Source organism: Thalassophryne amazonica, chromosome 4, assembly GCF_902500255.1.
Source record: "Thalassophryne amazonica chromosome 4, fThaAma1.1, whole genome shotgun sequence".
Taxonomy (NCBI): domain Eukaryota; kingdom Metazoa; phylum Chordata; class Actinopteri; order Batrachoidiformes; family Batrachoididae; genus Thalassophryne; species Thalassophryne amazonica.
The window spans coordinates 20,149,673-20,165,141 of NC_047106.1; the positions used below are offsets into that span (position 1 = coordinate 20,149,673).

Sequence of the window (15,469 nt, forward strand, 5' to 3'; positions counted from 1 at the left end):
CTGTGCTAGACCAATTTTATTCACTTTATACATGCTTCCCTTAGGCAGTATTATTAGACGGTATTGCTTAAATTTTCATTGTTATGCAGATGATACCCAGCTTTATCTATCCATGAAGCCAGAGGACACACACCAATTAGCTAAAACTGCAGGATTTGTCTTACAGACATAAAGACATGGATGACCTCTAATTTCCTGCTTTTAAACTCAGATAAAAGTGAAGTTATTGTACTTGGCCCCACAAATCTTAGAAACATGGTGTCTAACCAGATCCTTACTCTGGATGGCATTACCCTGACCTCTAGTAATACTGTGAGAAATCTTGGAGTCAGTTTTGATCAGGATATGTCATTCAAAAGCGCATATTAAACAAATATGTAAGACTGCTTTTTTGCATTTACGCAATATCTCTAAAATTAGAAAGGCCTTGTCTCAGAGTGATGCTGAAAAATTAATTCATGCATTTATTTCCCTCTAGGCTGGACTATTGTAATTCATTATTATCAGGTTGTCCTAAAGTTCCCTGAAAAGCCTTCAGTTAATTCAAATGCTGCAGCTAGAGTACTGACGTGGGACTAGAAGGAGAGAGCATATTTCACCCATATTGGCCTCTCTTCATTGGCTTCCTGTTAATTCTAGAATAGAATTTAGAATTTTTCTTCTTACTTATAAGGTTTTTGAATAATCAGGGTCCTTTCTTATCTTAGGGACCTCATAGTAACATATCACCCCAATAGAGCGCTTCGCTCTCAGACTGCAGGCTTACTTGTAGTTCCTAGGGTTTGTAAGAGTCGAATGGGAGGCAGAGCCTTCGGCTTTCAGGCTCCTCTCCTGTGGAACCAGCTCCCAATTCAGATCAGGGAGACAGCACCCTCTCTACTTTTAAGATTAGGCTTAAAACTATCCTTTTTGCTAAAGCTTATAGTTAGGGCTGGATCAGGTGACCCTGAACCATCCCTTAGTTATGCTGCTATAGACTTAGACTGCTGGGGGTTCCCATGATGCACTGAATGTTTCTTTCTCTTTTGCTCTGTATGCACCACTCTGCATTTAATCATTAGTGATTGATCTCTGCTCCCCTCCACAGCATGTCTTTTCCTGGTTCTCATCCCTCAGCCCCAACCCAGTCCCAGCAGAGGACTGCCCCTCCCTGAGCCTGGTTCTGCTGGAGGTTTCTTCCTGTTAAAAGGGAGTTTTCCTTCCCATTGTCGCCAGTTGCTTGCTCACAGGGGGGTCGTTTGACCATTGGGATTTTTACGTAATTATTGTATGGCCTTGCCTTACAATATAAAGCGCCTTGGGGCAACTGTTTGTTGTGATTTGGCGCTATATAAAAAAAAAATTGATTGATTGATTGATTGATTGATTGATGTGTGCCAAAATAGCCATGTAGTAGTTGGGGAGGACTTCACTCTGACAGGAACAGGAGCACAAGAACTCCTTGGGGAAGAACAAATAAATAATTGTGATTTGTGAATGTTATATGCTAGATCTTGTGGTGATTTTGTTAAAGTTGTGTAGATAAGTGAATGTGATGTTAAAATGTAAATGGCGTACAAATAATGTTTATAAATGCAGGGTACGAATATTTCATGCGGTGAAGGATGGAACACTCTATCCTTCACCGCATGAAATATTTGGTACTATTGGAACAAATGAAAAAACATTCATTATTTGTTTTATATAACACCTAAAGGTTTGATATTTTATTCATTTCTAAACAAGAGAAATAATTTGAAGGCCATGGTTCGTCAGTAGAAACCGATGGATTGCCTTGGGAAAACTGTCTTGCCCCAAGTGAAAAGAGTTCAAGTACCTTGGGGTCTCGTTAACGAGTGAGGGAACAATGGAGCGTGAGATTGGCTGAAGAATCAGCGCAGCATGGGCAGTGTTGCATTTGCTCTACCTTACTGTTGTGACGAAAAGGAGCTGAGCCAAAAGGTGAAGCTCTCGAGCTACTGGTCAGTCTCATTCTTACTCTCACCTATGGTCAGGAGGGCTGCGTCATTACTGAAAGAACTAGATCGCAGGTGCGGTGGCTGGTATTTCCCTTAGAGATAGGGTGAGAAACGGTCATCCGTGGGAGCTCGGAGTAGAGCGCTGCGCCTTCACGTTGAAAGGAGCCAGCTGAGGTGTTCGGCATCTGTTAAGGATGCCTCCTGGGCGCCTCCCTAGTGAGGTGTTCCAGGAACGTCCATCTGGGAGGAGACCCCGGGAAGACCCAGGACTAGGTGGAGAGATTATATCTCCACACTGGGCCTGCGAACGCTTCGGGATCCCCCAGTCAGAGGTGGCCAATGTGGCACGGGAAAGGGAAGTCTGGGGTCCCCTGCTAGAGCTGGTCCTTTGACATCAGAGGTTCCAAATACTCCAACACAAAATTTAAAACGCAGTCCAGTAGGGCAGATAGGTCAGCAACAATCCTGATATGTAGTCCAACGCTGATGCCGTGCTCTGACTTCTTTGTATCTGCTTTTCTCCAGCGAAAATTTGCGATACATCCCAGCAAGTATTGCAAATGCCTCCAGATGGCTTATGGTGTACTGGATTTGTTTTTTCTTTTGTTAATAGAATGAGCAGCGTCAATAAGCTGCAAATCGTATGGAACCAAAATTGCATGCTAAATGGAGCACAATTGCAAATGGGACGAAGGATCCATATCACTTGATATGCAAACCACCAATGAATGACATAGATTTATTCAGGTGTTGTATAATACTTAACAGCATGACATTAGTTAGTTACTGCCTGTTGTGTAGAAGCCATGAGAGTGTATACCTGTGTCTGCTTCAAGCTACCTTTCTGTGTTGAGACACTTAATTTCCATTGCCCAGTCCACCCAGCTGTAAATGAGGACCAGTCTCGGTTGGAGAAGTAACTGAGTCCCCTTCAGAGGGAGTCGTACAGTCATCCATGTCACACTACAGTTTCATCTTCTTCTTGTTCCTCCTCCCAACCAAATCGAACACTTCCAGAGTACTGTTTTCATATTACAACAATTAATAGTTCTACCCTAATCTCACCTTTTCTGTCTTTAAAAGTTTCTTTGCTTAATACACAGGATTTTCTGTTAAGAAATAGTTTGTAAAATCAGTTCTTTTTGACATACACTGTCCTAATTTCTATACATATATTTTTCTTTATTCGTGTTGTATTTAAATGATCTTTATCTGGATCTTGCAGATTGGAACCAACCAGCTCAGTGAACGAGGCCCAGCAGGTTCACGCGAATCATCTCGCGTTGTAACTGTCCGCATGTACTACATCAGTTACAGTCACGATGTTAACCCGGAGCTGGCTACACAGATCAAACCGCCAGAGATGAAGCATAACCAGGAGAAGAGAGGACCTGTTGAAAAAACAGGCCGGTATGATGACGCACAAAAATCCATCTGAATTTGTGTTAAAAGGAATAAACAATGATGATAATAATAAGGGTTTCTGTGTCAATTATCCAGGAGCTGTGGACACCTTCACCCTCATTCACCATGACCTTGAAATATCTACCAATCCCGTGCAGTATGCTATGATCCTGGACATCGTAAACAACCTGTTGTTACATGTGGAACCCAACGCAAGGTCAGAATCTAGCTGTACAAAAAAAAAAACAAGGTTAGCTAATGGATAAGTTGATGTTTTGCATTTAGCACACAGGAAGCTGCTGGTTTGCTTAGGAGATACATGTTGAACTTGTTTTCACGCAGCCAATCAATTTATTAAAATTACGTCAGTTTTGTTAACTGCTCCCTTTTTGCTTGCAGTGACAACAGCAGATCAAACAAACTTTGGCTTTTTAACCGACCCTGCTTCCTATCAACAAGCATAAATACATTACTTGTGCTACTTGCTGGATCCCAAAAGACAGCATAACAATATTTAAAAGTCAAACACTAGTAGAATTTTAAGAAACATATCAGGAGTTGACAGCAAACAATTATAGTGAATGTTAATCAATTAAAAAAAATGCTTGTTTTAAATACCGTTTTTCATGCGTCTGTGACTCCTGGGGTCGAGTATCGGCGCACCTCCTTTTTTTTGAAGAAAGTTGTTTAAACCCATGTAAAATCAAACTATTTTTTAAATTGTTTATTAAATTCCCACCTAAATTAAATTAATCCTGTGACCCCAACACAGTGTAAAAAGCAAAAAGCAATGAGTATTCACATTTTTCTCATCTCTCTCTCTTCTGCGTCTGACTTACGACATCACCACCCATTTGACCTGTGCTCTTATTTTGAAAACTCTTGTGCAAGAAACTGGAAATGTTCGATTGTGATGGACCACTTCTGGTTGCTTTTTTTGTTAACATTTTACAGACATATTATTTTTCTGTCTTTTGTTGCTCTGATTTGTAGCAGTGAATCTGGTGTGGATCACTTGTTAATTTGAAAAAAAGGTTTGTGCTGACACAACTTCAGATGTGCATGGAATGTATGATACTTTTTTTTGTATCAATTTGTTGGACCATCACGTATTGTCACTGCTGCCAACGGTTTACATTATTTTATCTGTATTTAATTTCTTCTTCTGTTTGTTTGTTTTTTGTTTTTTTTTTATAGGAGCACAGTGAGAAAAAGCAGCGTGTTCGCTTCCAGCTTGACATTTCTAGTAACCCAGAGGAGCAGCGCAGCAGTATCTTACACCTCCAGGAGGCCGTCAGACAACACCTTGCCCAGATTAGGAGACTTGAGAACAGATTTACTCCATCATAAGGGTGAGTCGCATCATGAACATGATTGCTTTGTGTGATTCAAAATTTCCTGGAGAAATAGGGATGATGGTTCACTGGTGAGGGTAGTGCGCTGTGATGCGAGTTACACAATACTGTCAACACTGTGATAAATCAGGCCAGCAAGAACCCCTGCCGGTGCCACAACCACAAATACATTCCCGGAGTTCCACACTTGAGTACAAACACCTGTTAGATAAAATAATAAACTTCTTATGGAGTAGCTGGCTATAAAGAATTTTAACCTGAACACATAAATTAAATGGAAATGGTTTAAAATGTGATTGTGTTGTGTGAACTATCAAACTTTGCCTGGACTTTAAGCCTTGGTGATCATTACAATTACACAGGCAAGAGATTTTTTTTCAGCATACACTTTAAAAATCTTTGATTCATGAAGATTTCATCCAAATTTTTGTGTTTGAGATTTTTTTAAATGAAACTAGTCCATCTTAAACTCTTGCTCATGCTGAAGCGTGAGGCTCATAGAGCACAAAACTCCGCCAACACTAGTTTTTAGTTTCACAGATTTTTACCTGGGAAAAATTTTTCACGGTCAAAGTCCTGTTAGAAGTGGCTTTTCATAAGCTAAATTAGATGTGATCAAATGTCAGTATGTTTTTACTTCATGCACTTGAATCAAAGTGTTTTTTTGTTTTTTGTGGTGTTGTTATATTTTGTTTGTGTTGTGTGTTTTTTTTTACTTTTTTTGATTTTTACAGAACATTAGTTATCTCTGCTATGCACAATGTGTCATTGCTTTTCCGACTGATACTAGAAGATGACAAACGGGCATAACAATTGGAACCTCCATCCAATTTTGGTGGTGTAGGTAAATCCATAACAGAAAAATGAGTGATTGAGGCACTTTTGATTGAGATATAATGCAAAATGTACACCAAATGGGCTTTTCAATATTAAATTCAAATGTCCACAATCTGGATCAAACAGATGATAGTGAGTGCCAGGCTGTACCTCACTGTCATATGAGAGTGATTGGGGAACGTTTGATTAAGATATAATGTAAAATCTAGATATTAAAAGCCAAGTGGCCTCTAGTATGTGTGTACATATATGACTTTGATCATGGAGAAACTGGGTAGAGCTGACATTTGCCGTTTGATATGCTTATGTATTTGGGTTAAGGATGAACGCCACAAAAACAGAAAGTTGACATGACAGGACTAATATTTTTGGAGATATTAGGTGAACAATGGATGTTGATGTCCCCATTATCAGTCCCTGGTAACCAGACAAGCTCTGAACAAAGGAAACATCTCAACCAGTTCTAAAACATGACATCAACTAAATGTGCCAAATAATAAATACATTATTCACAAACTTCCTCATTTTAATTTCCTGCAATTTCAGCTAAAGTCTAATAGAAACTTTGTATAATTTATTACCACCCTTGAAAATATCAAATACCTATTTTATAAACATACCCAATCTAGAGCCTGTAGATCCCCACTGGCAATGTGCTAGTATACATTAAATGGGGTGTTCAGTGTTTAAATTTAAATGGCCACAAAATCTGTAATCCAGATAGTCAGTCCATAAAGGATACTATCCTACGTAACTGTCAAATATAAAAGAAATTCAGTCTTTTTTGATAATGAATTTTTGAAAAGTTGTTCAATGTTAAAGGAAGGAATCCTCTGTTTAAAAAAAAATCGGTATATGAAATATTCTGGGTTACAGGCTGTTCGCAAATAAACAAATGGGTGAAAACATAACCTCTGGCCAACTTTATTGGCAGAGGTAATAATTACATGATCGTGTAGTACAAAGCAAGTTCTTTTTTTTTTTTTCTTTTTGTTTAAGCTACCTCAAACATTCCCATGTGTTTGAGGTTTAATGTTGAATATCTCTAAATGACCACAATTCTGTTTTCAGATATTCTCCTGCTATGTGTCATTAAGCTCTGTTACAGCTTGTTTGAAAACCTCTGACATATCTACCATAAATACATCTCAAATGATTGAACTTTTTCTCAAATTATAACTACACACACACTTGTTGAGAATGCACACCACTCATGTCTTCTATTTGATAATGATACATTCCATGTGCTTATATATTATCAGAATATTTATCCAATCCAATCCACTTTATTATATAGCAAATTTAAACAACAGAACAGTTTCCAAAGTGCTGCACATAAAAATGATTATACAACTATACAAAACAATAACCCACTCAGATACTAATAAATAAATAAACATAAAAACAATAAATAAATAAAACACTAAGCCAAAGACAACAGAGGACCATACAACTCATGCAGAGCTAAAAGCAGAGAATAAAGTGGGTCTTCAGACAAGACTTAAAACACTCCATTGTGGGGGCTGTTCGAACGTGGAGAGGCAGAGCGTTCCAGAGTCTGGGCCCAGCCACAGAGAAGGCCCTGTCCCCCCTGGTCTTAAATCTCGTCCTAGGCACCACAAGCTGGAGCTGGCCCTCAGACCTCAGAGCACGCTCTGGGGAGGTAAATTTGGAGGAGGTCTACAATATATTGTGGGGCCAAGTCCATTTAAAAGCTTTAAAAACAAATAAGAAAATTTTAAAATCAATTCTACAATTAACAGGGAGCCAGTGCAAAGATGCAAGAATGGGTGTAATATGTTCATGTTTTTTGCTCCCAGTTAAGAGGCCTGCAGCAGCGTTCTGGACTAACTGCAATCTGTGAAGTGTATTTTGATTAATTCCAAAAAAAAAGTGAATTGCAGTAGTCCTTGCATGAAGAAATAAAAGCATGCATGACGCGCTCCAAGTCAGAAAAGGATAAAATTGATTTAATTTTGGTTAAAAGACGAAGCTGATAAAAACTGGATTTAACAACTGCCTTGACCTGCCTGTCCAGTTTAAGATCAGAGTCCATAATGACGCCAAGGTTTGGTGGCTGTGGCTTCATGTGTTGACTGAGAGGGCCCAGTCTAATCGAACTGTGGAACCACACTGGGCCCAACACCATCACCTCTCGGTTTTGTTCTCATTTAAGCTAACAAAATTTTGAGCCAACCAAGCCTTGCCGTCTTCCAGGCACACAAGCAAGGCTGTCAGGGGGCTGCTAGAGTTCTTCTTAATAGGCAAATAAATTTGAGTATCATCTACATAAAGATAAGATATGCCATGTTTTCTAAACACCTGACCTAACGGGAGAAGGTATAGGGTGAAGAGAATAGGCCCAAGAATAGAACCCTGGGGGACTCCACAGTTCAGAGGAACAGAAGACGAGGTGGACTCCCCCAGCCTGACAGTAAATGAACGGCCCTGTAAGGTAGAATGGACCAGTCCAGGCTGTCCCCCTGACACCCACACAGTTCTCAAGAAGAGATAAAAGAGTTGCATGGTCAACTGTGTCGAAGGCAGCAGTCAAGTCTAAAAGCACCAAAACGGCGGAATCACCAGAATCAGTGATTTAAAAACAGGTCATTAAAAACCTTTAAAGGTGCAGACTCCGTGCCGTGAAATAATTTATAACCTGACTGAAAACTGTCTAAAATGTTGTTCGTTTCTAAAAACTCTTGTAGTTGTACAAGAACAGCTTTTTCCAAAATCTTTGAAATAAAAGGAAGCTAGATATGGGCCTATAATTAGAGATAACAGAGTTATCAAGACTCGCTTTCTTTAAAAGAGGCTCAACTACAGCCTGCTTACAAAATGCAGGAACTTTTCCTGACATAAGGCTGCTGTTGACCCAAAACAACAACATCAGGGCAGATAGTTACCCCAGACCTCTTAAAGAGTCGTGGGGGATACAGTTCTGAGGGACAAAATGAAGGTTTGAGATTTTAACAATATTTGATAAATCTGAAAATAACACAGGTTCAAACCGGTCTAACACAGCAGAACAGGTGTGAGCCATGATTGAACTGGCCGAAGTGACAGTCATCCAAGCCTAATACTGGCGACCTTATCACAAAAGAAATTTAAAAGCGATTACAAACAACTTGAGTTGCTTCCAAAGTGGTGGATTGGCCAGGGTTTTAACAAAGATCCAATGTTTAAAAAGAACACGAGATTTGTCCCAGTTATCAGAAATTAGATTGGAAAAGTATTTTGCCTTTTCAGACCTGACCATATTTTGGAATTTTCTCCACCTTTTTTTAAGAATTTGATAGGAGACGGTCAGTCCATCTTTCTTCCATTTGCGCTCCCGCCCTCCTACACTCACGTCTGGCCTGTTGCACAGTTTCATTCAACCGGGCTCCTGCCTGGGTTTAGGGTGCATAGCCTTGAGTGGAGCAATAGTGTGTCATAATGGTATTACATGCCAAAAGAAAAGTAGATGCAATTTGTTCTGTGTTTTGGCATGTGACAGCTACATTGTTTTTTGAGGCCACAAAAGGGAGGAGAAAGGATCTCCTGCTCCTGGCCTCAGCTGCCGCCGATAGCATGCAGAAACACTGGGTTTATTACTGCTGTCCAAAATAAAATTAAATAACACCGGACGGTGATCAGAGAAACACTGCATCCAAAAGCTGAACATTACTGACATCAAACCATTAGTTAAAAGCAAGTCCAACCTATACCAAATATATGCGTTGCTTCAGTAACATGTTGCATAAAATTAAAGGTTATCAATCAATTCTAAAAACTCAGTAGCCAAAGGGTTGGACGGACAGCAAACATGAACATTAAAATCACCCAGAAGTAAGATTCGATCATACTGTGGAATAACAGCTGCAAGCAAGTCAGAGAAATCCTTTAAAAAATCTTTGTTGTGCTTGGGTGGGCGATAGATAAGTGCGCACAACACAGGATTGCGGTGTCCCAGTTCAAAGCAGCATAATTCAAATGATGAAAAACATCCAGGCACAATACTTTTATATGCCAAACTGTCTCTGAAAATAGTAGCAATGCCACCACCCCGACCACTGCTTCTTGGAACATTAATGAATGAGCAGTTCGAAGGAACCAGGTCAACAAAAGCTGAGCACTCACCCGCAGAGATCCAAGTCTCAGTCACAAACAATACATCCAAAAAGTGTGTGGAGAAGAAATCCTGCAAAATAAAAGTCTTGTTCATCACGGAACGCGCATTAACTAGCGCATAGTTGATAATCTGTGTATTAGCCTCCGAAGCTACCTGGCTAAGGCCTCGGAGGTTGGCGTGGTTTATGCCTGGAGAGACTTCAGCTCGACATGGCTTGGTGGTACGTAGCGTCCAGGGCTCCACATCAAGCGGAGGAACCACAGGAACCAGCCAGGCGCCAGAAAAGTTCAAGGTGCGGCGCCACGTGAAACGGCGAAAACAGTCCATATATTCAATGGGAATATTGTACAAATCTGCAGAATGTGTCAGCCAAAGCTTCGGCTTGACAAGAGTACCCCCACACTTCCCTCGACGTCTCTTCTTTCGTTTGACAGGTGAGATGCCGGTGCGCGACAGGTACACAGGAACATTAGCCAGCAGAGGGGAAAATGAGTTCCACTATTACGATATGCCTCCACCGAATCCACCGCAGATTTTATTTTCAAAAGCTCATAGCGGTTATAGCTCAGCAGAGAGTCAATGGACCTTGTCATCAAACACAGTATGATTAAAAAACATACAACTATCCGCCAGTACAAGACGGCGTGCCAAGCATGTCGGCGCCATCTTTCCTGGAAACCCAGTTCAACAATTACTTTACTTACATAAAAAGGGACAGGACATATTTTTGTCAGTTTTTTTTGGGGGGGGGGGGGTAATAATTTTAAGTAATTTTCACTCATGTCACCCACACGGCACATCTGTGGACAGATGTTGTGGCTCAAAGCTTGTGCGATGTGTGTGTTAAAAATTGCATTTCACACTGTTAACGCTGTGCGTCCATCATCATGATGCAGGCGCCACCTGAGGAACTGAGTAGTACCGAACTGAATGAGATCAATGAGCACTGCAGAAACCACTAAACAAAGAGAAGAATGACATGCAGATGAAGAGTGAAGAACTCACATTCTCATCAGGTTCTCACGTCAACACAGATCGACTTCATGCCCTCCGCTCAAGACCGAGATTACATTCTCTTTATTCCCACCCACGATGTTTTAGGACTTCCAGCTGCAAAGGGCAAACAAGCTGGAGCTACGTAAACCCCCAGAAGATGCCAGTGTAGTGCGGCGAACAGAGATCTACTTTTGCTTCAGGGCCCGCTGGTAGTTTGACTGAGGAGGACGGTCAGCTGGGCATTGCCGAGCTGGACTCCATAGGTTTATGTACAGCAAGGTGGGTAACCTGAAGAAAAGACTCTTTAAGGAGTGTAAAATGTAGCTCCTCTGTTTAAATTTTAAACTGCTCCGGACTCATTGTGGATGTTGCTCCCACTGACCTCACATCTTCCTACAGTTGAACAAGTCTGACGACACGGCAGAGCATCTGTTGGAGGTCAGCTGGTTCACGATGTACAACCTGCCTGCCCGATGCAGTGTACAAGGTAACCTCGTCTACTCCTCACAAAACCCAAACCCTGTCCTAACACATCCGTGGCAAATACTGGAAAACTATGTTAAGGGACGTTAATATGGCTCGCCCATTATTTCTAACATTCCGCTTGGGTTTCTCTGTGCAGCGTGTGAGGGTATGTACACTGCTGGAACAGTGACATGACTTTGATGTGCGCTTGCAATCCATCTCGTTTGGGATCACTTCGTAGGGTTTCAATCCTGGGTGTCGCATGCACACTCAAACTGTTCATAACGCATGCCTGGCTGTGCACTCATTACACATGCACTTCATGCTGTGTCCCCATCATCATTTTAAGTGCCGTGTGCCGGTTCGCATCACAATAGCCTGAAAACAGGATTTTCAGAACACGACTCCAGATCTTTATTGTGTCACATCAATACATTTGAAAATCACCTTGCACTATTTTAATAGGTTGTACTTCGACCTCAGCGCCCCTGGCACTCAGTCCGGCAGTTTGCTTTGCGCATCTTCAGTAAGTGCGCCCTCCAGTGGGAGGGATCTCCGTCAAGGAGCACTTTGAGGGTGAGGGGCGCTCATGTGGCTCATGCAGTGAAAGGTTGTTGTGTCTGACACTTTCTCCATCACTAGGTAAATGTGGTGCCTGTTCACCCCATCCAGCTCATGTACCAGTTCTTTAAAAGAATGATGGGATTTTTCTTCCCTGGAGAAATGTTGAGGAGGAAGAGGTTACAGATGAAGAAGACAAGTTCCGGTTGGTTACTACTGGTATGTTCTTGGCCAAATACAGTACACAACACCTCTAAATGTATCAGATTGGCACGTGAATTGTTGCTGTGGTTTGGCTCATCTGGAAGTTTTTTTGTTTTTTTTTTACCAGCTGCAGTTTTGGCTTTATAAGCTTGTTGGAGTTGAGGGTTCGATTGTTCTAAGTTGAATGCCGGGGCCCACTTTGAAATCTGAAAATCATCTGAGCCTACCCAAAGCTTTTAATCACACTATTGATTGGCACGTGAGACTAAGATGCATTTATTTATATATATATATATATATATATATATATATATATATATATACACACAGTAGTGTTCAGAATAATAGTATTGCTATGTGACTAAAAAGATTAATCCAGGTTTTTGAGTATATTTCTTATGTTACATGGGAAACAAGGTACCAGTAGATTCAGTAGATTCTCACAAATCCAACAAGACCAAGCATTCATGATATGCACACTCTTAAGGCTATGAAATTGGGCTATTAGTAAAAAAATGTAAAAAAGGGGGTGTTTCACATAATAGTAGTGTGGCATTCAGTCAGTGAGTTCGTCAGTTTTGTGGAACAAACAGGTGTGAATCAGGTGTCCGCTATTTAAGGATGAAGCCAGCACCTGTTGAACATGCTTTTCCTCTTTGAAAGCCTGAGGAAAATGGGACGTTCAAGACATTGTTCAGAAGAACAGCGTAGTTTGATTAAAAAGTTGATTGAAAGGGGAAAACGTATATGCAGGTGGCAAAAAAATTATAGGCTGTTCATCTACAATGATTTCCAATGCTTTAAAAGGGGACAAAAAAAAACCAGAGACGCATGGAAAAAAAAAAAAAATGGGAAAACAACCATCAAAATGGATAGAAGAATAACCAGAATGACAAAGGCTCACCCATTGATCAGCTCCAGGATGATCAAGACAGTCTGGAGTTACCTGTAAGTGCTGTGACAGTTGAAGACGCCTGTGTGAAGCTAATTTATTTGCAAGAATCCCCCGCAAAGTCCCTCTGTTAAATAAAAGACATGTGCAGAAGAGGTTACAATTTGCCAAAGAACACACCAATTGGCCTAAAGAGAAATGGAGGAATATTTTGTGGACTGATGAGAGTAAAATTGTTCTTTTTGGGTCCAAGGGTTTGTGAGACAGTTTGTGAGACGACCCCCAAACTCTGAATCCAAGCCACAGTTCACAGTGAAAGACAGTGAAGCATGGTGGTGCAAGCATCATGATATGGGCATGTTTCTCCTGCTATGCTCTTGGGCCTATATATCGCATACCAGGTATCATGGATCAGTTTGGATATGTCAAAATACTTGAAGAGGTCATGTTGCCTTATGCTGAAGAGAACATCCCTTGAAATGGGTGTTTCAACACAACAATGACCCCAAGCACACTAGTAACTAGCAAAATCTTGGTTTCTGACCAACAAAATTAATGCCTCGCAGATGTGAAAGGAATCATGAAAAACTGTGGTTATACAACTAATACTATTTAGTGATTCACAGGATTGCTAAAAAGCAATTTGAACATAATAGTTTTTGAGTTTGTAGCATCAACAGCAGATGCTACTATTATTGTGAACACCCCCTTTTCTTACTTTTTTTTTTTACTAATAGCCCGATTTCATAGCCTTAAGAGTGGTGCATATCATGAATGCTGGTCTTGTTGGATTTGTGAGAATCTACTGAATCTACTGTACCTTCTTTCCATGTAACAATAAGAATATACTCAAACCTGGATTAATCTTTTTAGTCACATAACACTACTATTATTCTGAACACTATATATATAGATATATACACTGCATCTGGAAAGCATTCACATCACTTAACTTTTTCCACACAAGTGGATTGAATTTTTTTTTTTAGCTCAAATTGTACACGTGTGTGGTGTTGAGAAGATTCTGAAGGAAAAAAAATCGATTTACTCCATTTGGAATAAGGCTGTAACATAAAAATGTGGAAAAGTTGAGCGCTGTGAATACTTCCAGATGCACCGTACAGTTTGCTTAAACTAGGTAAAATAACAAATACATATCATTTAAATCTAATGGCTTTGGTTATTACTTCTGATTACATTTAAAAAATGGATCATTTTAGGTCATTGTAAACTTTATTACAAATTGAAATTCAGAGACTTTTTTTTAATGGCCATTTGTGGCCCACCTGCAGTACCTTTGCATCCCACCAGCGGACACACCCCACGCTTTGGGAACCACTGGGTTGTATGTAGAAATTGCTTGAAAACAGCCTGTTTTGCAGTTGAAACTCCTAAAAACAGTATGTCAAATACACAGTGGGTGGGCACAAGCTAACCAAAAACTTAGCTTCGATAACTGATAATCAGCTAACTGAAAAATTAATTTTAAAATACTAAACCAATAAACCACTAAAAAATTTAGCGGAAGCTACAACTAACTGATAACTTTCAGTATTGTCTCCGGTACAACTCAGCTACTGACTGGCCAGTTTTGAATTTAAACAACCCCCAATGCTTCTGATTAAATCAGAGATGATCACAAACCCAACACAACCAATGAGCCAGCGCAAGTCTTTGTGTGCCCTGCCACTGCTGTAAGGAAGAGTCATTTCCATTCACAGGATACAGTGGGTTCAGCCATGACGCCAAAGTCTCAAAAGGAAAACATGTTGATTTATGGTTTTGATTATAAACCAATATATCCAGATAGTTTAACTACATTAATGTCAAGTCTGTCGTTGTATAAAGTGAACATATAACACATATCTTTTAATTTCAAAACATGCAACTAATTCTGAAGTTTTGAACATTAATACACACAGATGCCAAACTGCATTAGGGGTAAACTGAGGCCTCAGTCCAGTTTAACCTCACTTTATATAGCACCAGATCACAACAAGTCGCCTCAAGGCGCCTCACACTAATTCAGTTCAGAAATGCAGTGTGAATGATCCAGGTTTTATCACATGGATGTTGCTACCTGAATCCCAACTTAACAAACAGAATTTTCAGTTTTGCAAATGCCTTTTTTTTTCTTTTTTTTTCTTTTAAAATGACATATTTACAAATAAACATTTAGTTGTAAAAAATCAACACTCACGTTAAGTTGTGTGTTGTTTTACATATAATGATCAGCCAATCATGATCGCAGGCTCAGTTTACCCATAGTCAGTTTGCATCTGTGTGTGTAAATCTTCAAACTTCAGAATTAGTGCATTATTTTAAATTAAAAGATATGTGTTAAATTTGCACTTGTACAATGACGGACTTGACATTAATGCAGTGGCGGCTCCAGAGATATTTTTTTTCTGCAGCTGCTATGGGGTAGCTTGGCATTGAGAGTGCTATGGACTCATGTATCATGACGGCTCTCTGCTACACCCTCTGCCACATTCACGGGTATGCATACACATAGCCACATTCCGATCTTGCGACAGTCACTAATGACATACAGATGAACCAAAATCGCACACAAACCTAGGCTACTTTTCAATACACATATTCACAGACCTCCATGTGTAGCCCATAGCTTCAGGAGAAAAAAATGCCAACAGCAGGCAGAGAGAAAATCTTTCACCTACCG

At 40.2% G+C, this 15,469-nt stretch overlaps 1 pseudogene; it reads left to right on the forward strand.

The window, feature by feature from the left end:
* Positions 1-15,469, forward strand: part of LOC117509475 — a 51,338-nt pseudogene that overhangs the window by 28,925 nt on the left and 6,944 nt on the right.